Genomic DNA, 23,319 nt, shown 5'->3' with positions numbered 1-23,319 from the left:
GAAATACATTGACTATGTCTTGGCCAAGTTTCACATTTTAGGCGTTTTAGCTTGCTAGTCAAGAATTCTAATAATGCAGAGCAGCACTAAGTTTCCATATCTTAAAACCCTGGAAATTTGGAAGTGTACTCGTACACAGTCTCAGTTTGAAAAACAGTCCAATCAATAAGCATTAATGTCAAATGATGGTGCTGGGGAGAACAAAACATTATGGTGGAAGTGCTTGATAGTCAACCCACTGTTAGCAGAACAACTCACCCAAAGAGCCAGAGTGTGCCACTGTGCTCTCACCTGAGCACACCAAATGAACCATTGCAATGTTCCTTTAACTGTTCATGATACTAATGTACCAATACAACCATCCATTAGCCATAGCTAAAAAGAAAAAAACCTCAGGGTAATGATTATAAGTTACTGTGTTCAGAGTTACTGCTCTAGCAATAACAAAAAGATGTTTCTCTGCCTGACAGCAAAGGGTCCAGCCCTTTGCAACACCTGCTCTCCATTTGTATTCAAAGACTACTAATGAGTAATTTAGAGGCTCTCTTGGTCTCTACTCATGAGCTTCATGACTCAGTGTTTAAAAACAAACAAACAAACAAAACAAAAAACCTTACCAAAAAAAACCCCAAACCAAGACAAACAAACAACAAAAAAAAACCAACCCACACCACACTTTCCTTGTACCATGCAAAACAAGAATGCCCATGATTCAAAACATAGGATCAAGATGTACCATAAAAGCTTCAAGTAATAATATCTAGCCCTTCACATCAGAAATGTAAGGCTATGACTAAATGCACAGGATACGTATTAGAGACTGAACAAGCACTGATAAGAAAATCAGGTCTTTCCTCTTAAAAGTATCAGTTGCCTCAGTCCATTACAACTGAGGTGATAACTAGATTATTATGCCACTATCTTATCTTCAAGGCACTAGACTCCATTGCATAGGAAGATGAAACAGGATAGCAAGATTGTCAATATGTGGCTATATATTTCTTCTTGTTTTTACATAAAGCTATCAGTTAAATAAAAACTACTTTAATGAAATGCTCATTCTAGCAAAGAAGCACCTGTGCATGTTATGTAAGCCCCCACAGGATGAGAATTTTCTAATTTTCTAAGAAAAATATATGTATTTGGTTAGCTCCTAAATTCTTCTCACAATAAAATATATAAATGCATTGTCTTTTGAAATCATCTATCCAATCCAAAAGCTGACTCCAGTAATCACTACAGGATTGTTGCAGCATGACCCTAGCCATGAATCACTAATCTACTGATTACCTACTGGGCATTCCTATTAATCAATAGGCAAATGGCCTATCTAAAAAGACAACTCACTAACCTGTGATACCACCTGAATACCTACACACCAGCTCATTCAGCATTAGAAAGCTGATTGGTGTCTAAGGGCTCCTGTCTGATGTGGATGAATATAAGTTACAGGCTGCAGGAACTGACTAGAAAAATGAATCTTTACAACACCATTGCCAGCTGCATGAGACTAATAAAACCAGTAATGCTCTGTGAAAGCAGAGACTCAGTGTATGAATGGCTTACCCTGCTTGAGCAGTGAGCTTGGACCAGATCATCCACTGCAAAGCCTTCCTTCTAACCTTACCTATTCTGGGATTCTGTAATGGTTTAAGAGGCTGCATTTCATGCAGTCTGCAGCATCACAGAAAACTGAGCAAACCTAAATCAATGATTACTGAGTGATAAACTTGTCAGAGGGCAGCTATTGAAGAGTACAGTTCTTTCTAGGTTGTTCCTCATGAACAGAATTTAGCCATAGAAAGGGCACCCTAAGGGTGATAGTCCATTATAATTAATCTATGCTTTGCTCCTATTAAAAGGGATAGTCTTGCTTCCCTTCCATCCCTTTGCATCAGTTCCACCATTCATCTGACCTCCATTTTCACCATAAGCTAATTGATGGAAGCACCAAACACACAAACAGCACTTCAATGAGGAAAAAAAAGATAGAAGAGACAAGTGATAGCATGGAGGTAGGAGAATTTCCAGTCATATGCAAAGAGAGGAAGAGAAAAGGAACCATGTCTACCAACAGCAGTGAGGCATTAATGCTGGTTTAGCCATTTCTGTGAAACCTACTCCTTAATGTTAACCCAGATTCTCCTTATAACCTGAAACATGTCTTATCAAATGAAAGATTAAATCAAAGCTTAATTGTAAAGCAAAACCTAAAATTTAGCTTCAAGACTAACACTCATCTAGAAAACATTGTACCCTTCAGAAGATCAGGAACTGTAACACTGTTAACAGGGAAAACTATTACTACAGAAATATAACTAATATTCACCTTTATTTTTTCAAAAAGGTAGTTCAACTGCTACTTGAATGACCAGACATTTTCCCATATTTTTTATAAAGCAAAAGAGGATTTTAAGAGCACAGGAACAACCTGTTCAATAAATGAGTTCAGAAAGTTGTGATCCTTAAGTATCCTCCATTATGAAAAATACTTTGATCCTTGATGTTAAAAAAAAAAAAAAAGTCATTATGAGACACGGCAATTTCAACATCTAACTCCTTTCACCCAGTGGCCAGGAATTCCTGAAGAAAAACCTGCATGGTGATCACAAGAATGAGAATTCCAAATTCTAGATTCAAAACTAGATGAAAACGAATAAACTTTCTTTAAGATACTCATGATCAGTCACAGCTTGAGCACCCTTCAAACCCTTATACAAAGTTGAAGAGTCCAAATAACTCAAACCAGTTGTGCAAGTTCAGAGATCTCAACCTCTTGTGCTACAGACTGGCAGGAGTCTGCCTGCCACTCAGGTGGGGGGAGGGAAAAGCCCAGAACACTGCCTAACTTTTGACTGTACACAAGGCTACAAAATTCTGATTGCACTGGCATCAGTGGCACACAGACATAAAAAAAAATTAACTTGTAGCTAACTTAAAATCTGTCATGATTTGAAGAAAAATTATTTATCTTCATAAGAATTCTGATAAGCAGCCAGATTGGAACATTCTTTGGGCAAATTCTGTTTGCTCCTATCCTGAAGGAACACGGAAAATAAAACACCTGATCCAGCAGGTACCAACGTCCTGAGAAGTTCACATTGCCACAGTGGGCTCTGCTGCTGGTTCAGAGAAAGCCCAGCAATGAAACTCAGGGAAAGTTCTCTCACATAGCTGCAAGCATCTGCATAATTGACACAGATTTTGCTACAGGGGAAATGCATTTGAAAAAAGAAACTTTCAGCTGTACTGTGTCAACAGGCAAGGCCATCTTTCTTAAAGTTTAAACTAGACACCTTAAAAATAGCAAAGAAAGTCAGTTTTCTTGATGGCCCTTAAGTCTTTTCCCAATAGGTAGGAGGGACATGCTTCTGAAAATATTTTTTTTCTCTTTTTCCTTTTTAAAAATTAATTTATTTACTACTATTATCTAATGCTTCCCATCATCAGACACATTCAATTGCTTTCTGTAGCTGTCTGATTTGGTCAGAATTTCATAGGCTAGGTATCTACCTAAAATAGTTCTTTAAAGATATAGTTCTAAAAAATAGTTCTTTAAAAATAATAATTCTAAAAAACTTCTTTAAAATAGTTCTTTAAAGTTCTTCCTATTTGCTGTAGGAAAAATATCAAAAAAAGTTACATTTTGGACAGCTTTAAAAAGCCACCTCCTAATTTTATAAATTCAGGAAGTGCAGCCTCTGTGTGGAGTATCTTCTGCTATCCTTATAACAATTCAGACAAACTTGGTCCAATTTGGAACTCCTAAAGAAAAATACCTATAGGTTCATTAGCCTGGTAGTCTTTTAAGATTTTATTTGTGAAGGTCTCTGAAGAATCATAGTGAGCTTTTTCTGGCTCATGTACCCTGTGTGTGGGAAGTGACTGAGCATCCCCCCTACAACCAGAGCCACACGAGTGTGATGAGTGACATCCTTGTTGTGCTCAGAAGTAAGAAAGGTATTCGGATACAGAAGAAGCCAAGCTTTAGCCCAGTATGGATACCTCAACTTCTCTTGAGTCTTAACAAAAAGTCACAGTCAAAATTTTGGTGTTGGCAGGAGTCTGGAGATACTGCAGAGCTGATGGGACAGGAAAGGAGGAGGAATAAGGGCGTGATTCTGGAGCTGACACAGGTCAGGGCTGTCTCAGAGATTTCCCAGCTGGTTTTGTGCCATAGGACCCCCCACAATCCCCAAATTAACTTGGGACAATTCTGGCTCCCATGCTCTGCACAGCTTATTGCAGCCCAGAAATGTACTTGAAAGAAAAATCCTGCTGAGCATACAGAATGCAGACAGTCTCCAGGGTACCCCACAAAAAAAAAAAAACCAAAACAAAAAACTGCCACGTCCAGATCAGAAATTTTCAAGAAGAGAATTGGCTCAATTTTGACAGATTTTAATGTAAAATTAAAACAATACTGCTCAGCCAGAGGCTGCCCACAGACAAATTTCATGTAAATGTTCCAGTTCAGAGGTGCACTATAACATTTCAAAGTAGAGATTTACATTTAAAAAATGGCACAATTATTCTAGTTCTGTTTCTGAAAACACATGAAGAATTTTGGCAAAGAGCTTTAAACAAAATTAAACTCAAGGCAAAGAAAAGGCTTAAAGTATTTTGGTCTAGGAGATTAGAGATGAGGAAAGTTATAAATTATCGAATATACCATCTCTTAAAATTTTTCCAACACTTCCTATTATCTATGGAAGAAACAGATGAAGGAAGAACACCACTGAGAACAATGACTTGTGTGAACTCCCATTTTCACTCAAGCAGCAATGCTCTTTGTTACAGAAGTTTACAGCTGCAAACCAAAATAGGATGCTTTGTCAGTGATGCAAAATCAAACTCTTCAAATTGTCCATTCTGACTTTGCAAACTGCTCAGTGAACAGCTGGACACTCTAAGAGTTATCTGTGTGGTGAGCAATGTCAGGTTCGGTGAAATGACAGCACAGGATGGAGCCAGCAAACACAAATACAACATGATACTATCTTCCTTCCTAAAAATTTCAATTGCTTGTTTACTCATTGTGATCAGGTAACATCAACACTCTACACAATCTTATTTTTTCCTGAAAAAATCTGAAGGTAAATCAGAGCGACCTTTGCAAGCCTCAGAGACACACTCAGCTGGAAGACTTCACAGCTTTGATCTCAAACAATGTCATGCTCCATCCTAAGAGAGTGCACAAGTGAAGTAACATGGGCATATACAAAGACAATATTCTCTTAAGTTAACACTGACAGTAGAGGACATTTAGGCCTACAGTAAACAGGAGCTAAAGTCCATATTTAGTCCATAAGCCCCTCAAAGAGTCCCAAGATGGGAAAAACCCCAACTCAACTGTAAGAAAATACACAAGGAGAGTCTTTCCTTCACTCTTCTGATTCCCTTACCAGCAGTCCTGGACATTCTATTTAAATTCCAATTATATATAAGTAAAACCAGAAATCGCTGTGGTCATTAACTCTTGACATCCAGTTACCATTGTTCAACTCCCACTATGGGCAATTTTAAACTATTTGAAATGTCATGACACCAGCACTACCTGCACCCAGCCTACAATTGCAATATCTTTGAACACAGCTACATTTGGTATAAAGTTACCTTTGTCTAATTACTCTTTTGTGTTGTTGGGGATTTTTTTTAGCTTGTTTGTTCTAGAGAATAGAGTATTTCAGTTGAGAGGGACCTACAATAATTACCTGCTCCAACTGCTGGACCAATTCTGGGCTGACCAAGTTAAAGCACTTTTTAACAGCAATGTCCAAACACCTCTGAAACACTGACAGGCTTGGGGCATCCACCACCTCCCTAGGGTGCCTGTTCCAGTGTTTGAAGAAATACTTCCCAATGTTCAGTCTGAACCTGCCCTGGAGCAGCTTTGAACCATTCCCACAATCCCATCTCTGGATCCTAGGGAGAAAAGCTCAGCACCTGCCTCTCCACTTCCCTTCCTCAGGGAGCTGTAGAGAGCAATGAGGTCATGCTCAGCCTCCTTTTCTCCAAGCCAGACAAGCCCAAAGCCCTTGGCTGCTCCTCACAGGACATTGCTTCCAGGCCTCGCACCAGCTTTGTGCCCACCTCTGCATGCAAGGACTTAACATATTCCCACAACAGATTTCCATGGTCATATGTCCTTTCTACCGGATGACAAGGGAGGAAGATACAAAAGCAGAAATAAAAAAATTCTTTTACCAGGCTGGCACTGTGCTACAACCCAGAGATCACACACAGGTTTGGCACCACAGCACCTGTGGTTGTGCTCCTGCCAACTTCAGCTCGGCAAGGATGACACAGAACTCCACGTCCCTCACTTCACGATACGTTCCTTTGCTGCTGCTCCTCACCAAGGAGGCTCAAGTCTGTCTTCTTTCTTTCTACTCCCACACAACAAGCAGAGTGCATGAACACACAGTTTACCCCTCTCTACTTGACTCCTGCACACACAGGACAGGTATGTTTGTGCAAAGCCTTTTGAGTACCAACCTTCCACATTATTTGAGCCTCAGGCTCAGCTCCTGTGTAGCAGCATCACTTCCCTTTAGAGCTAAATACGGGGTTCAACTCCAAAATTAGTAAGACGACAAAATGCACATTCAAAGCCAAATGAGTAGGAAACAAAGATTAGGAATATTGGATTCAGCTACACTTAAAGAATTTGCAAACAGTGCTATACTGGTAGGCCCACCTAGTGAGATTCTGTAATAGAATTACCTCTGTACATTGACATTCTTTTCCAGATTTGGCTTTCATCACTGTCCCAAATCAAAGACGAGAATATTTTCATACGTAGCTGTATCGGTAACACTACAATTTCTATATACAAATCACAAGGGTTTCCAACAGCAAAGACCAGGACTATTTTCCCATGCTAACAACAAACTCCTCTATGTTTGCAGAATGCTTCCCTTTGGATCATTCCTTATTGCAATACTATGATGGTTTTATAAAAGAAAAGTGCATCCTGGGTATAAGGAAAACTTACAGTGATTAATGAAACCACAGAACTAAACATCCTTCAGAAGAGAGGGATCAGCTGAGTACTCTCACACGCTATTGAATGCCTGAAGTACGTCATCCTGCTGCCTCCGAGCACCACTGCTGCCTCTTCAGCCCCTCCAGACCGGAGGAAGGCACATAAACAAGCAAGGCAGAAGAGAAGAAGTTCTGTTAGGTATGTCATCCATGATGTCAGCATATTCTTAAATCAACAACTGCTAACTTACTGTCCTCTCTGAATTCAGAATAACTTGAAAAAAGACAGGGTACCATGCTTTAGAGATGACGACCTTACTGTTGACGGGAAGCCTGGCGGCAGTAGGTTTTAAAAATATCTCAACATCAATTTGCTTGTAAGAGTGAACACTAAAACACTTGCAGAGAATTGCTGTCTATTTTACAGGTGAACTGTACTCCAGTAACTTTCTCACTAAATTAAATCAGTTTTATACTTCTTTGGGCAACAGCTCGCGCTACATCTACAAATTACCTAGGTAACAGAGTTTTGAAAACCTTACTAGCACCTACTCCTATATTTGCCTTTGGCAGAAAAAGGTTTTTGACTCATTTTTATGTTCAATTAATCCACAGTCACATTCTGCATAAAAAGACTTCTGGAAAAACTCAACTTGCTGGAAACAGTAACTGTAATTACTGACCCTCTTGAAGTCAGCCAAAATTAAATTGCAAAGTAGATTTTCTGGCATTCCAGCTATAACTTAATAGGATGAAGAAAAGCAAATCTACGAGTAAAAGAAGAAACCAAGCCCAGCATTTGTGAGAACCCAGAAAATGAGACACAAGTGGTGAGTTTATAGGGGAAAACTGAGAATGGACCCTGAACATTCTCCTTCTAGATTTGTACTGCATAACAAAAAGGGTAAAACTTCTGCTTTGCTCATCTTCTGTCAAAAAAAAAAAAAAAAGCTTTATTAGTAAAAAATTAGAAATACGACTTTATGAAATTTCATAGTAAAGAATAAATCATAAACTGTAACTGTATGGCATTTTATCTCCTTACATAACATTATTCTCTTTTCTCTACAGTTTTCAGGTTTGCTTTACTTATTGCTCTCTGAACAAAGTAAAACCAAAAATCATGGTGTCTCTGTATTTCTCAGGAAAACAGAAAACACCACTGCAGGTGTCCCATTAGGAAACTTGTGTGAAATTACACATGCCACTGTCAATGAAATTGTCAAATCAAGATTTTCACTTATTACAGGCTTTAAAGTAAGTACAAGGATCACACATTCCTCATCCATGTACAGATATACTATTAGTATGCCACATTAACTTTACTAGCATTGAGACAATTGGCTTATCATGGTGCAAAACTGATGAACATTTCATATTTGACTAATGCTTAAAAAATACAGAATTCATGGGCTATGTAGAAATTCTGCAGGTTTTGCTTCTACTGAATTACTTGAATAACAGAAAAAAAAAAAAAAAGAAGTTTCATAACGGGATAATTTGAACTTCCAGGACTAAAACCCAAATAATTTCTATTTTAAAAACCACTTCCAAAATAAGCTGAAGATTTGCAGTTACTGCTATCTATTGTCATCTCTGACACTCCAGGAGAATATTCTCTACCCACATAAGCTATTGCTGATAAAGGGCTGTAAAGTTCCTATAGAGCACAATAGCAACAGGGATTTCCATATGTACTTAAATATAGGTACTGTCAAAGAGACAAGCAATGGTACATTGCTATTTTTTCCCATTCTTAAAATTCTGATGAAAACTAATTGTGAAAAAAGCTAAACATCAGTCACCAAAAAATAAGACAGTAATCATGAAATGTGGGGATGGGACAAAGCAAGGACATTTCAAACTTTCAAGCTGGTTAAGAAATCAGGTTCTGACCTGAAAGCAAGTGTAAGTTCAATCAACAAAAAGTCAGTTTTTCCTGAATTATACAGAACTACAGAACACCATTTCCCCCCAAAACTAGTGCCATACTGAATCTAAGTCCAAACCTTGATCTAAGATACAAGATGCCTACTAAGATACTAAGATACAGTTGCTCCACTGGTCTGGGTCTGTACCTTAAGGCACCAAACCTCATTTATTTTTTTCACAACTGTTGGACAAACATCAATACAGAAAACTTTTTCAACACAGTGGTCATCAGTCCCCTAAATCCGACGTCCTATGCTAAATCTTCTAACAAATGCTTCAGACCCCAAGGAATTTGAGAAAACAAAACCATATCATCTGCACATAACAGTTGATACTGGGCAACACAAACTCTGGAGGCAAAACAGCTCTCTCCCTTCTCACAGCACAACTATTTGAGTATTATAAAAATTAAAACTCCTGACAGATTCTCAAATTTTATCTTTTTAGTTCCAGTAAAGGGAAACAGGAGGTCATCAGGTCAGTCTGAAAGTCTGTGTTTATTCAAATAAATTTTGCTAGAATACAATTCAATAAAAATACCTCTTTAATGTAGACTACTGTGTAGATTAAGTGAACTTGAAAATAATTTAACTGAGACATGAAAGAACTACAGAAGACCTAAAATAATTTAATTTGGAATTGTCATACTGGAAGACTAATTGCTAAGTTATCTTTCTCATAAAGAACAAATAATGGATTTTCTTTCTCAAATAGATTAAGTCAATAGGGGTTAAAAAAAAAAATCAGTATTTCTACAACTAATCAGTGCACATTATGCTAAGTGTCAAGTATAAAGCCAGATTTTCTGAAAACGACCATATCAAACATTCTCAACTAAAGAGAACCAAGTTATGGAAAGAAACCATCAATTACAATGTCATAACTCAGATGGGACAGAATTTGTTAATTGCCAAACCAGGCTATATGCTAATCATGTCAGCAAATACTGACAGGCAGACGACACACTCCTGAAATACAGTAATGGGATGTAACATAAGAATAGCCCTGACCATCAGAGGGTACACCTAATAAAAAACCTGTCTGGCCAATACATGCTGCTCAGCAGAGAAGACAAGAACAGGTGAGCTATTTTTTAACACAGCTGTCATACCCTCTCCCAGAGTCAGCACTCTGCAGTTCAGCATTTTAAACCCAGAAGTAGTATTGAGCATTCTCCAAGATATACAATCAATACTTTCAATATCATAATTTAAATCTGAATTATGACACAATCTCTTTTACATCTGTAAGAACCAGAGCTCCTGCTGTCAAAGTTCTTGCTTCCATAAATAAGTTTACCAGATCTTAAGAACAGTAAGTATGAGGAATCTATTTAGTGGATAAACCATACACATTTTTGAAGACAAAACTGGTTTGAGACTGAAACTTTAAATATGACTTATATTCCAATCTACCATCACTGTGACAATCTACATTAAGGTCTCAATGTACTATGAACAATAAAACTAAAGCAAAAATCAAACATCAGGTTTGTTGCCAAAGTTTTAGATCATGTCAAACATCCAAATGAGTTAAACTGCTGGCAAGAACCTGCCAAAATATCCAGTGAGCTACTGGCAGCAGAAACTTCACTCACTGGATTCAAGAGACTTTTCTTACATTATGAGTGTGGCTATATGAGACAGACTTAAGAGAGAACAAGTCACTGCAGTCTGAAGGGACAACATAACACCGTCACCCCTCTGTACCCCCACACCCTGTCACACACCCCAGAGTTGGTCTCCCTTCTCCCTTAACCCACTACCAACTAACCCAGAGAAAAAAAGAAATTAGAACAGTGTGGATTAAAGGAACTGGTTGAAATGGAGAAACTGTGTCAGAGAATCCCGGGACTTCAGGTGGGTAATAACACAAGCACAATTTAAGACAGGTCAAACAGAAGCTTTATTAACTATGATCACAGTGAGAGAACATTGAGAGCATCTTTCCTGGTTCTCTGCCGAGCGATTGCTGAGACCCAAACCATACATTGTTTCAGAAAAAGGTAAAGAAAAGCAATCCCATCAATGTTAACAAAGCCAGGTACCTCCCCTGGGAGGGATGGACTCCGTAAGTCTGTTGCTAAACATATACAATTCTAAGGAGGACTCTGGCAGTAAATAACATGGCAATATGGAGATGGCTCGTGGTGGAGTCTACAGGGATGGCCTTGTACTATCCTATCTGAGATGCAAAATTGGAAACAATCAGACTGCTAGCTTTTGGTAGAAAGGAACGTTCTTTGACTAAAGATAACCCCTTAGCCAGACCTCTCAATCTTAACCATTAATGATTTTACCACCACAACTCTTTGACAGCTTAAAAACACATTGCTACCTTCTTCTTCCAAGCCACGAGTAAGATCAACAAATGAGAAATTATACCTACCAAGTCAAAAACACTGCAAGACACAACTTAATAGAAAGTTTAGTTACCGAGCAAATTCTAAATTAAGAAAAAAAAATATTTTGATAAAATTGATGGGTTAGTGCATTAGTGGAATGATTAAAATATCTCCTTCACAGATCCCAAATATAAAAACTCCCCCACACCAAAGTTTAGTGATAGGTACTTTGTCCACAAGTAAATCTGTCAGTAAATCAAACAGTGCTGCACACATCTTGCTGCAAAACCAAAAACCCAAGGTACAGAGGCAGAGGATGGAGTTTGATATAAAAACAGATGTACCAAAGCAGATGAAATCCTAAGTATCAGAAGTTAATGACATCTTGGAGGTAGACATTTCGTGTTCAAGTACTTTTCAAGAAATATGAAATTCAACATGTTCATCCTTAGCTAGGCAAGTTCCATGAAGAAAATTAAATCAAACTGGCATAAGGACCACTACAAGCTAAAGTTTTGTTATAAGAGGCCAAAAGTCTAAGAGATTATCTTGATCAGTTTTTATCACAGCCTTGATCAAGCCTAATTCATTCAACTGCAGTCCTTGAGTCTCCACTAGTCTAATGGGAATATCAGGTAGTAAGCACCAGACATTTTTTATCCCAGAATTACAATTCTTAATCCTATGATTGACATTTGAGTCCTGAGCAATGAGGCCCAAGTTATTTCATTTGGGAGCCAGGCTGACTGTTGAATTGCCGTTAGAATTCATTCTGCTGAGGAGGAACAAAAATATATCAGATTTAGTATTGGAGAAAAATGGTTTTTGATTGCTCCTACTCCACTTCATTTTTAAGCAATATCTCAAATACATCTGTAAATGTGCTCCAGTCCAAAATCACTGAAGCACTTACAAACACTGTAAAAGTTTCTGCCTCTAACAAACTGGTGCTCACTATAGGTATTCCAATACAATAGCATCTTAAGGAATGCTCCATACACTTAAAACAGCAGTGAAAATGTTTATTGTAAAAACCTTGAGTTTACACAGAGTAGTTATGTCCTGCACTGAAATTGCTATTATTCTGCTGCAATAAAAAGAAAAGCAAATTCCTGACCTCTTTGACTCTTCAGCTACTGCAAAGATTCAAACTTTAATAAGAAAGGAGTACTGGTTTAAATACTTCAGTTGATAATACATAACCAAGTAGTCTCCAGCTAGCCCTGAACACACCGTATACAGCTACGTAAAGAAAATACTTCAGAGTCCTCAAGAAGTATTACTTATCTGGGCCAGCCTCCATCTCCCCCTCCTTCTTATCCCAATCTTTCATAGATAGGCTTGAAATGTTTTGCAGCTGTCCAACATTAAGGCTGAAGAATTCAACAACCACAGCACTATAAAAACACAGGGTGAAAAGCAGCTACGTTCAAGACCTGTTACAGAGCTTGAAGAGGTTCCTGACTGCAAACTTGGATAAGGTCCTGAGAGCAGATAAACCTGTAAAATTATTCTTTCTTCCTTCCAGATAATTCTTCAAGTGAGTGCCTACCAAATAACTAGTGCAGACTATGCATAACTGCATTGAGTTTTAGCCAACCTCTCTGACAGCCAAAAATATCAACCACCACCACTGCACACATTTTCTTACTGAGATTTTCAGAAGGTCTGCATAATCTTGTAACTACGAAGTTAGTGAGCCATTTCATATTTCCTGAAACTAAACTGCACATCAGATGATTCACCAATTAGTGTATTCATGAAGCTTTAAGAACCAATCAAAATTTCATTTTTGTTGAAAAATTTAACAGAAATGTCCAGCTGTATGCATGGAGAGAGCATGTGGGCTCTTCGCCTTTATTTAACTTAACTAACAGCTACGTTAGCTGGTGAAAAATATTCAGTGTGTCAAAGTTAATTTATCAAGCTGACAAAGTATAAGGGCTCCAGAAGGTATAGCATACATTTACTAAATTTTAAATACAACATTTTAACTAGATGTAACTCAAAGATTAAAATAAGTTGTCCAACAACCAAACCACACAAATACGTATCAGTCCAGGGCACTTCTTATTTAATGGAGCAATTGCATGCTTGTTTCAAACTAATGCATAGGTCAGCATATCAGAAAAGCTGATCATCCTTCAGACCTCAAACCCCATAAATCAAAATGTGTTTTTAAACTAGGTGGATATCTTTGGAAGATAGGCTTGTCAGTACAATGCAGGCCATGATCAGATGGAGGGGAGGCACCGCATGTTGCTCAACACAACCAAATCCCTCACCTCCTGGACGCCTCTAGGCACAAATAGCACAAGGTAAAACTAAGTGCTAATTTCCCCCTAAGGTTGAAACTAGGAAGCACAGCTCATGGGGAAACAAGGCAAGGAAATCAGCCTAAAGTAGACAGTTATTCAATATTTACTTAACTAGCCAACGTATTCCAATACTTTGCAATAAAAATCAGTATTCTAGGAGTTTATGATGGAGCATTTACATCAAAAGTTCTTTCATCTACAAAGTCAGGAATGTGAGATTTAGTAAACAAAAAGGTATCCGGTTTAAATTTTACATTTGTTTTCACTATTTGCAGCAATAAATAAAATACCACAAATTTAACTAAATTTTAAGAGTAGATAAAATTGCTGTATGGAAGCTACATGGAGTGATTTGAATCCATGAAGTATCTACCAAAAATTGAGCTATTTTGCAGGAAGCTATCAGAGGATGAGGTGCTTTACAACTATTAACAAAAACCATCACTATTGTTTGATTAGACTAAAATCCATCTCTAAACATAATGAATGAGCCCCAAAAATGCATGCTATACCATCTTGGGTTTTAAGTCCATCATGGAAACATCCAATTTGAAGAACAGTCATCTCTCTAGAACCTTGCTGTGGGGTGACAGGTTTCACATGTTTCAAAGAAGACTTTAAAACCCCTTTCTGCTCGAACACAGTTGATTTCTAGTCCCTTGCATTTGCTCCATCTTTCTCAGATGTACCTAACATCATTAAAATAGCAACAGCAGAGAGATTCTAGATATTCCTACAAGTACTAACCCCAGCATTTTTCCAACGTTCCCATATACATGAAGTCATGTCAAGCTACTGCTACCCAACTGTCTGAATTCACCACCTGATTTGTATTGCTAACGCAATCCTGAAAACCAGAGTAGAGGCAGGACATTTAGACCAACTGGAAAATCAAAACAGATTTCATCAGCTCAGTCCACCAGGTCAGAAAATTGGTTTGTTTTCTCTCTTTCTGTAGTTTGCTTTGGACTGACAAATAATTCACACAAGAAGTATTGCTATTTCACTCTGCCATATTTAGTTATGTATGAAAATGTAAAGAATTGAATCTATTCTGACAGAAACTCTATTGCTAAGGCTATCATTTCGATATGAGGTCCATTTGAGTATCTTGGTTTACAGACTGACAACTGAATGAAGTAGGAGGTTGGTAACTTGGAAACTTGCCTCCTTTCAAATGTCTCACTGCAGCAAACTCATCAGCTGAGGATATTCAAGGTAACAGGGGTTATGCTCAGGTTGAGAGCTGCATGAGATCTTCAGCAGGAAGCCTCTAATGGCACAAACTTGCATGACACAAGGTCTTGAGGTGCATGGATCACACTTCAAGATATCTATGGATGTAACATTCCCAAACAATACTGGAATTAGCTCCAGTGAAAAAGCATCTTTGGTTTGTGTGGTATGGCCAGGGATCACATCTCACAGAATGGGATATGGTGCCATAAGATGAACAGCATAAAATTTATTGCTTACAATCCGAAACAGTGCAGAAAACTTCAACAAGCTTTACAGAAGAGGGGGAAAAAAGAAAAGAGGGAAGCATTCGTATTCAGGGAATGGAAACAGACATGTACATTCTGGGTTCATAAGACCACATCACCAGATGAAACACAACCCTGATGAAACAAATATTCAGAGACAGAAAGGTATTCCATGGGATCAAGCTACTGTGATTCTGTGCAAGTATTGAACTACAAAGTTAACAACAAGAGCAAAAATAACTCGATTTACTGCTCCTACAATTCCAAGAAATCATTCACAACTTCGAGTCAGATGCTTATAAAGACCACTCGCAAACTTTTAGGAGCGCTCGGGAGGGAAGGCGGCCTGACGCTTAACGCACGCCCCTCCGCAGCAGGGTTAACGGGAGGCTGGACGCCCCGAGGGCTTTTTGGTGGTCGTTCTGCCGGTGATCTCCACACGGACTCGGACACAGGAGACCGGCGCCGGCCCCACGACCGCCCCGGTGCCGACCCGGGGCAGCCCCGGCCGGCCGGGGCAGGTCCGAGCCCCGCGGCCGAGGCTCCGCCGCGAACGCTCCGCGGGGCCGGCGCGGAGCCGCCCCCCCGCGCCGCTCCCGCCTCCCCCGCCCCGGGCGCCCTTCTCCCGGCCGCGGGGACAGCCGAGTCCTCGCCGTGCCTTCCCCCGGCTCCCTCGGGCCGGGACAGGGCGGCAGCCCCCGCCTCCCTCCCGCACGGAGCCGCGGCCTCGGCGGGCGGCAGCGCCCGTGGCCGCCGGGGGGCGAGCGGCGCAGGCAGGTCCCGCCCGCCCGCCGCGCCCGCGCCCCGACCGGAGGCAGCACCTACCGCTGCGCCGTCCCGGCGGGGGCAGCGGCGCCTCAGCGCCGTCCCGGCGGGGGCAGCGCCCGTAGCATCCTCGGCCCGGGCCCGCCGCCGGAGCCGCTCCCGGAGCGACGGGACCGAGCCCCCTGCCTCCCTCCCTCCGCCCAATGTAAGACAGTTCCCCGGGCCCCGGAGCGGAGACACCGGGAGCGACACCTCGCCGGCCAATGAGAGCCGGCCTGGCCCCCCGCGGCACCAATGGGAGCGGCGGGTTGGCGGGGGCGGGGCGTCGCCCAGCCAACCGGGCCGCGGCGCTGGCGCTGACCCGCTAGGCTGTCTCCGGTGGCCTCCATTGACCACCATCTTGGAGTCGGGCGCGATGCCCGCGCCGGGAATGGGCCGGCCGCTCGGCGGCCATCTTGGGTCCGGGCGGAGTGACGTAAGGGGGCGGGCGGCGAGGAAGGGGCGGCCGGAATTCCCCGAGACAGCCGCGTCAGGGCGGAACGGGAGCGGTGAGGGGAACTGCCTTCGCACAGCCCCCGCCCCGCCGGGAGCCGGCATTCCCCGCGACAGCCGCGTCGGGCGGAACGGGAGCGGTGAGGGGAAGCTGCCTTCGCACAGCCCCCGCCCCGCCGGGAGCCGGCATTCCCCGCGACAGCCGCGTCAGGGCGGGACGGGAGCGGTGAGGGGAAGCTGCCTTCGCACAGCCCCCGCCCCGCCGGGAGCCGGCATTCCCCGCGACAGCCGCGTCAGGGCGGGACGGGAGCGGTGAGGGGAAGCTGCCTTCCAGCCCCGCTCCCGAGGCGCCGGATGCCGCGCAGCAGGACCGCCCCGGCGCTGCAGGCGTCAGGCGGCTCCTTGCAGGGAGCAGGAAAAGCTTACGCGTGGAGAGCCTCGGAGACACGTCGGTGTTGTTGGGAGTAATTCTCCGTTCGAAGCAGTTTCCCTTCCTCCGTATAATGGAGGGAAAACCCATGGCGTGGCCTGAGTGCAGGTGAAGAAACATCCGATCACGTCTCTATGCTGCAGAAGCGCAAAAAGTGCTGCTGTTCCGAGTAGCAGAACACATCGCATCTTCCTGTGTCTGGCAGACACACTGGGACACCACAGGGAGAGGGTGGGATGGGAAAAGATGCATACATGTCAGGCTCGGAGGGAAGGCTCCTTGGGTTTACTCTGCAGCAAGCAGAGAATGGCAGGAGCCGGTTCTCTTGGCATCTTTCTCAGAGACCTTTAAGCAGGAGACAGAGTTTGTGCTCAACAAGCTTGCAGGCAGTGCTGAAGCAGGAGCAGTGAGTGCTGAAGGACAGAGCTGCCATTTAAATGCATCCAGACCGCTTGGGGGAATGACCTGACACGAAGACTATAAACTCAGCAAGGACAAATACAAGGAAATTTGGCAAGTCCTGCACTTGGGAAGGAACGGGCCTCTGTAACAGTACCGGGTGGGGATTGATGGGCTGTGGAGCAGCTTTGCAGGAAGGGATGCGGGGTCTTGTTGGACAGCAGTGTGTCCCGGCAGTGAAGGCGGCCAAGAGCATCTCAGGTCATACCGCTGGAAGCATAGCCAGTAGGCCAAAGGAAGTGATTATTTATTTCTGCTTAGCTGCTTGTGGAATGGTGTATCCAGTTTGGGGTCCCAAAATGCAAACAAAATGTCAACAAACTAAAACAAGTTCAGTGGAAGCCACCAAGTGCTTCAGGGGAAGGTGCAGCACTTGCCCTGTGAGCAGAATCTGTGCTAACCACCCTGGATTCACTTGGAGACAGCTTAAAATACTTCAACCTACAGAACACGGCCTAGCATATACATTACCAGCAAAAAAACCCAAAGGTGAAATAACACACTGCATAAGCAATTCTGCACCTTGGAAAAGGATGAAAAATATAATGAAACATACATAATTGATGTTATTGTATTCAAAATGATACTGATGAGGCCAATGTGTGAATTTACATTTCTAGAACAGGGTAGCACTCATGAAGGATTCATGTGCACCCTGCACAAATGCAGCTAAATTGCCACTTGGCAGTCCTACATAAACAGTGCAAGAAAGAATGTGCTAACAGGTAGCAACAACTGGCAAAATAAATACAGAGCCAGCATAGCCAGGATCTGCTTAACAGTTCAACACAGGGAAATGCAAAGTCTTGTACCTGGGGAGCAGCAGCCCTAGTGCCTGTACATGCAGGGGGCTGTCCCAGCAGCTTTGTGGGAAGGACCTGAGGGTCCTGACAGGCACCAAGTTGAACATAAGCCAGCAACACATCCTTGATGCAGAGAAGGATAACAGTATCCAGGGCTGCATGCTGCCAGCAGGTTGAGGGAGTTGATTCTGCTCCTGTCCTCAGCACTGGTGATGCTGAACCTGCTAAGCTCCCCAGTAAAAGGGAGATAAAAAGCTCCTGGAGAGAGTTCAACAGAGGGTCGCTAAGGTATTAGGGGATTGGAGCACCTCTCCTGTGAAGAGGGGCTGGAGGAGATGGAGCTGTTCTGGCTGGAGAATAGAAGGCTTAGAAGAGGATCTTATTGCTGTGTATAAATGCCTGAAGGGAAGATATAAAGAGGATGAAGCCAGGGGTTAAACCACAACAGTCTTTTCTGCAGTTATCCAGCACTGACTCCATTTGTATAAAAATTCCAAAAGTCGGTTTTAACCTCAACTTATAGGCTGTTTCACTTTTTAATTAATTCTATAGCAAATGGTAGCATTTTCATTTCCAATATGCGTAAAAATTTTTATGCTAGATACCTAAAACTTATCAGAAGTATAAAGTTTTAGTAACATAAACCCTCAGATTTGCTGCATCTCTTTATATTTGTAGAGTGGGTCTTCTTAATATTACCATTTTTGTCATGATTAAGGATGAGCCAACAGCTTTCATCTAATGAAAACACCTACATGAAAATTCTGGCCTGCTACTAGGGCAAAGAAGTTATAACTGGCTGGAGGGAAATAATCAACTGCTTTGTTTCATTTTGAAGATCTGATGGTAGAATGGAGGGAAAGAAAGGAAATAGGCTGCTACATGCTATAAACAAGAAGAAAACTTCCTAATACCAGCAGAATTAGGCTGTGGGCAGAGCTCAGCAGGATGAAGACTGCAGCTGGTGGTTATCATGCCCAGGCTTCACTAACCTGACCCACACAGCTGTAAGCCATACTTTGATTTTGTGAGGAAGCATTGGTGTAAGGGACCAGCTCTGACCCTCAAAGCATGATGGAAATTGCTGTGGCTTTGCTGTACTAATTGGGCATCTGTACTAATTGTTGGGCTTCTGAAGAGCTCTGTCAGTAAGACTGGGAAGGGTATGAGAAAGCCATGGACTGTTGTGGGTGCTCCAAACTATGAGGCTGCAATGAACCTATTGGAGGAAATCAGGTCACTTCCTTTCTCAGGATCTGCACACACCCTTGAATGAAAAGCAGTTTGCTGGGGAAACTTCTGGGCAGCCCCTTCTTTCATAAGGCAATAATTTTCCTGGTGGAGGGCAATGATCTGCGCATTGTAAGAGGACAAGGGGATGCTGTGAGGAAACACCACTTGGAAGAAGGTGATCAGAGGCTGGAAACTGAGCTGGCTGCTACCTCCCACATTGGCTTGCTTTCATCTTTGAGTGTTTATTTCCCAGGCATGCCGCCAGCCTGGGGTGTGTGCTGCCAACAATGCAGCGCTGCGGGGCATGCTGTGCACAGTGCCCTCAGTCTGCCACTCCTGGGTGACACTGCCCACTTTCTGTGCTATGGGCCACCGTGGTTGCTTCACCAGCCAGTCCCCAGCTGCCACATTAACTATGGTTCCTTAGCCCATATCTGCTGGATCCTTGCTGCCTGTGTGTCCCTGGCTGATTCTACTTTTGTGTTGCAAATTGTCTGACCCTGGCAACCTCTGCAGCTCTGGCCCCAAGCACTCTCTCCCACTCGCTTGTCCAGAGTTTATCCTTTCTGTAGCCTAGAGCAATTCTGAGAAAGTAAATGCAGGCATAAACCTTAAATAAAACTTTTTCATTCCAGATGGAACTTAATAAGTTTGATGAAGTTAGTCAATGTACATATTCTTCCCTCACTCCTAACAGCATCAGCCACGTACCAAAGCTCAGTGTCAGGGGTTGTAAAACTGAATTGGAGTTCAGCAAGGCAAAAGAGCACTTTTCAATTCTGACCCAGACCCAGCATCTGTGCCCAGAAATCTGCATGTCTGTGGAACTGAGGTGCAGCTACAGTGGTAGGAATTTCCTGTGCTAGGGTGCTTTTTCTAGGCCATGGTGACACACAGCCAGATGATTGCCCATGGGAATCAGAGCAGTCATTAGAAGTGGGAATACTCATTGCTGCCTCCTTCTAGTCTTTTTCCATTCACAGCAAGATGAACACTACTCTCTCCTCCTGCTTGGCAGAGAAGAATAATTAGTGATGGAAAACCTAATATAATAACAAGGAAAGAGAGCAGGAGTAAAACAATAAGCACTTTCATTATCCTGCTGAGGAAGTCTTGGTGTCTGTGGATAAATCCTGTCAGCAAAGGATACCTTGAAGCAAAAGGCTGATGAGCATGTACTAGATAAACCACAAAATTTAGCAAGAGGGACTTGAAATAGGGACGGAGACCTCTGCAAAGCAGAAGTGCACAATCCTGGAAAAGGTAGAGCAAATGCAGGGTCTTGTCTGGTGTCTAACAAAAATAATCCCAACATGGCACAGGTTCAGGATTAAGACTAGAGGAACCCTTTTCAGCAGGCCAGCCAGCTCCTGCTGGGCACCTTCACCTACCAAGTCTGCCCTGCTTTGCCTTCACTGACCTCTGGCAGTTTTGCTTGCATGTAAAATCAGTCACAGCATGGTGACCTGTTTTTTCACAAGCAGTTAATTTTACAGGACCAGAAGTTCTATCTTGCCTAATAAATAGAAGGCAAAGTTGCACTTAAAAATGCAAGAACCTCAGGTATCAGAAGAAAAATATATTTTTGAAATGTTGACTGAACATCCAGCATACCTGCCCTTTCTTTGAAGGGCAGTCCCTGGAAAGAAAAGAAAGGGCAAGGGTGGTAAAGTGACTGGGCCGAGTTGGATGATATAGGTCCAAGTATTTTTAATCTGGGCTAACTGAACATGACTAGAAATAGAGAGGCATGAAATCAGGATACCCCAGTGTAATCACTTTGTTGGAAGAAGAGCTCAGAAGGAGCTGGTTACTTGCTTTCCAGTCCTTTGCTCTCCTCTGCCTCCTCCACTGCAGCTGAGCTGGGGAAAAGACCTAGAAGCCTTTCTGATTTTTTTTGGAAGCTGAGTCATTTGGGTGGATTAAATAAGAACATCTATGATGCTCTTTTCTCCATTGTTCTGTACTTTGAATAAGCACTGACATCAAGGCTGAAAAATACAATTTCTGATTTGTTTGCAGGTTCCCCTCTTTGCATAGGTGTTAATAGTGACTCCTCCTGCAAGAAAAAGGACAGCTGGGCTCCAGGACAGCTTCAGGCAGGCATAACACATGCAGTGACATTCAAAAGTACTCTGACATGTCCAAGCACCACCCAAGACTGTAGTATGCATTCTTCATCTTTCTTTTACTGAGTAATACAAAACAACTGCTAGAACCGGTCCCTAGCCTACCATCTTTTGCTTGTTTGTTTGTTCATTAAGTAACTTCCAATCATCCCAAGGGTTGAGAAGTCTGTTCTTGCAGGTACAAGGAAGGTATAATTTTAAAATATTTTCCTTTGAAATGGATTTATTTGGAATCTAATCTGGTGCTCTGTTACTAATGCATGAATTGGCATACTTTTGTCACCAGTAAAAAGTATCTACCACGGTCTTAAAATGACAGGGTCTAAAGCTTTTGAGAGGGAGCTTGACCATCTGCAGAAAATCAGTGCTTAGCATTTTCTGAAAACCAGGTCCATCTTCCAAGTATTTCAAACTGAATACATAAAAGCAGAGAAACCTCAAATCATTAGTTACTTTTGTTACTTTTGAAAATTTTAGCCAGGGAACATTTTTTTAGTGCTGGTCATGGAAACATTAATTATCACTGCATAGAATGTAATAACAAAGCAGAGATCCCCAATGGATGAAAGCAAGCAACTTCTCTTCTAGCTTTTCTTTTTTTTTTCTTTTTTTTTTTTTACAGCAATAATAAAACATATTATTATGCACTTCCAACCATGAATGTTCTCCAAAGCAATTTGATATTAAACTCCAAATCATCTGACTGGATGAGTTTTTACAGATTGTTACAGCAGAGCAAGCCAGGAATGTTATTAGAGTGCTTGAGGCACAGTGCTGTTTCACGGAAAATGAGGAACAATTAAAAATTTAAGGAGTCCCAAAATTCCTTTTCTCAAAGGGGATTTGTGGAACTGTTGAGATTAGAGCCATTCCTATTCAAGCAGCTCTATTCCTGAGGAGATCTTCGTTTGTGCCTGTTTAGTGCGAAGGATCTGGGGTATTTCACCAGGACAGAATACTAATGTGAGCTGGTGGCTCTGTTCTCTGCACTTGTTTCGTTTTCCTTCCTTTATTCAGCAACAATGCATTTGCACAATTTTTCAGACTACAGCAACAGTAGGAAGAGGTTGGGGTGAAGCCTGATTACACCACCCAGATGCATGCCAGGCTTGTATTTTCAGTGCTTTGTCCCTCTGACTGTCCACTGTACTGCAGGATTGGCAGACCATACCTTCCATGGTTTAACATGGAAGACTGCTTTTCAGCACTTATAAGAGCAATTTTAATCTGCAGAAATCACCATTAGTTAGAGAGAGGTGAAGCAAAATTGCATGTGACACCTGACACCAGCATCAACGGGGTTGTGTTACACCAACCTAGGTTTTTTTACCGAACAACCTAAAAAATTGCTTTAAAAAATCTCTTTGTTCTCCAGATCACTTGACTGTCAGCACAACTTGAGTATAAATCAAAGCAGCTGGACAGTCTCTGAATATCTGTGCAGGTTGTATTCTTCTAAGGCAATGCCTACCATAATACCTTATGCCTGGGAGACATTCGGGTTGGTGGCTTCACTCCACTTGGAGATTTCAACAATTGAAGCAAAGAAGTTTTGAACTTGGGTGTTTTCAAAGCACTGAAGGTCAGCAATACAGGATTTAGATATTTTACTTTCATAAAAATCATGCTAATCAGGAATGGTTGGTGTTAGTGGCTACTAATGTGATTTCTAAAGGCAGCAAACGCTCCTCAATTAGGCCAGAAGCACTACAGTGGTGCCTGGGTAGCCCAGGCTGTCTGAGGAGGAGTGAAACAGGCTAGGTTGGAAATGAAGAGGGACAAAATTCAGGGCAATAGGCAAATTGAAGAAGTTGGGAAAGTGTTAGATATGAATATTAAACCTAGAAGGGAATTAAGATTGTCTTAAATGTGCTATAATTTGAAAATATTTTACAATTTACTTATTTTTTAAATGAGAGGAAAGTTTTATCACATGTTCAGCT

At 42.0% G+C, this 23,319-nt stretch overlaps 1 protein-coding gene across 4 annotated transcripts in view; it reads right to left on the bottom strand.

Moving 5' to 3' along the window:
* The window catches only part of SOCS5 (suppressor of cytokine signaling 5), a 33,631-nt gene extending 17,415 nt beyond the window's left edge, over positions 1–16,216 (bottom strand). For 2 of the 4 annotated variants that reach the window (XM_030269182.4, XM_030269181.4), the window contains exon 1: positions 15,891–16,030. The gene's annotated coding sequence lies outside the window, so the exon portion shown is untranslated. Of the gene's footprint in view, positions 1–15,890; positions 16,031–16,191 lie in introns of those variants that run through there. The other 2 variants (XM_072927599.1, XM_072927601.1) reach the window with 2 other exon arrangements.
* Between the last annotated feature and the right edge of the window lie 7,103 nt (positions 16,217–23,319).

The sequence above is a fragment of the Taeniopygia guttata genome, chromosome 3, assembly GCF_048771995.1.
Source record: "Taeniopygia guttata chromosome 3, bTaeGut7.mat, whole genome shotgun sequence".
NCBI classification, from domain to species: Eukaryota; Metazoa; Chordata; class Aves; order Passeriformes; family Estrildidae; genus Taeniopygia; species Taeniopygia guttata.
The sequence above is the reverse complement of the archived record's forward strand: the minus strand, read 5'-3'. Positions and strand labels throughout refer to the sequence as shown.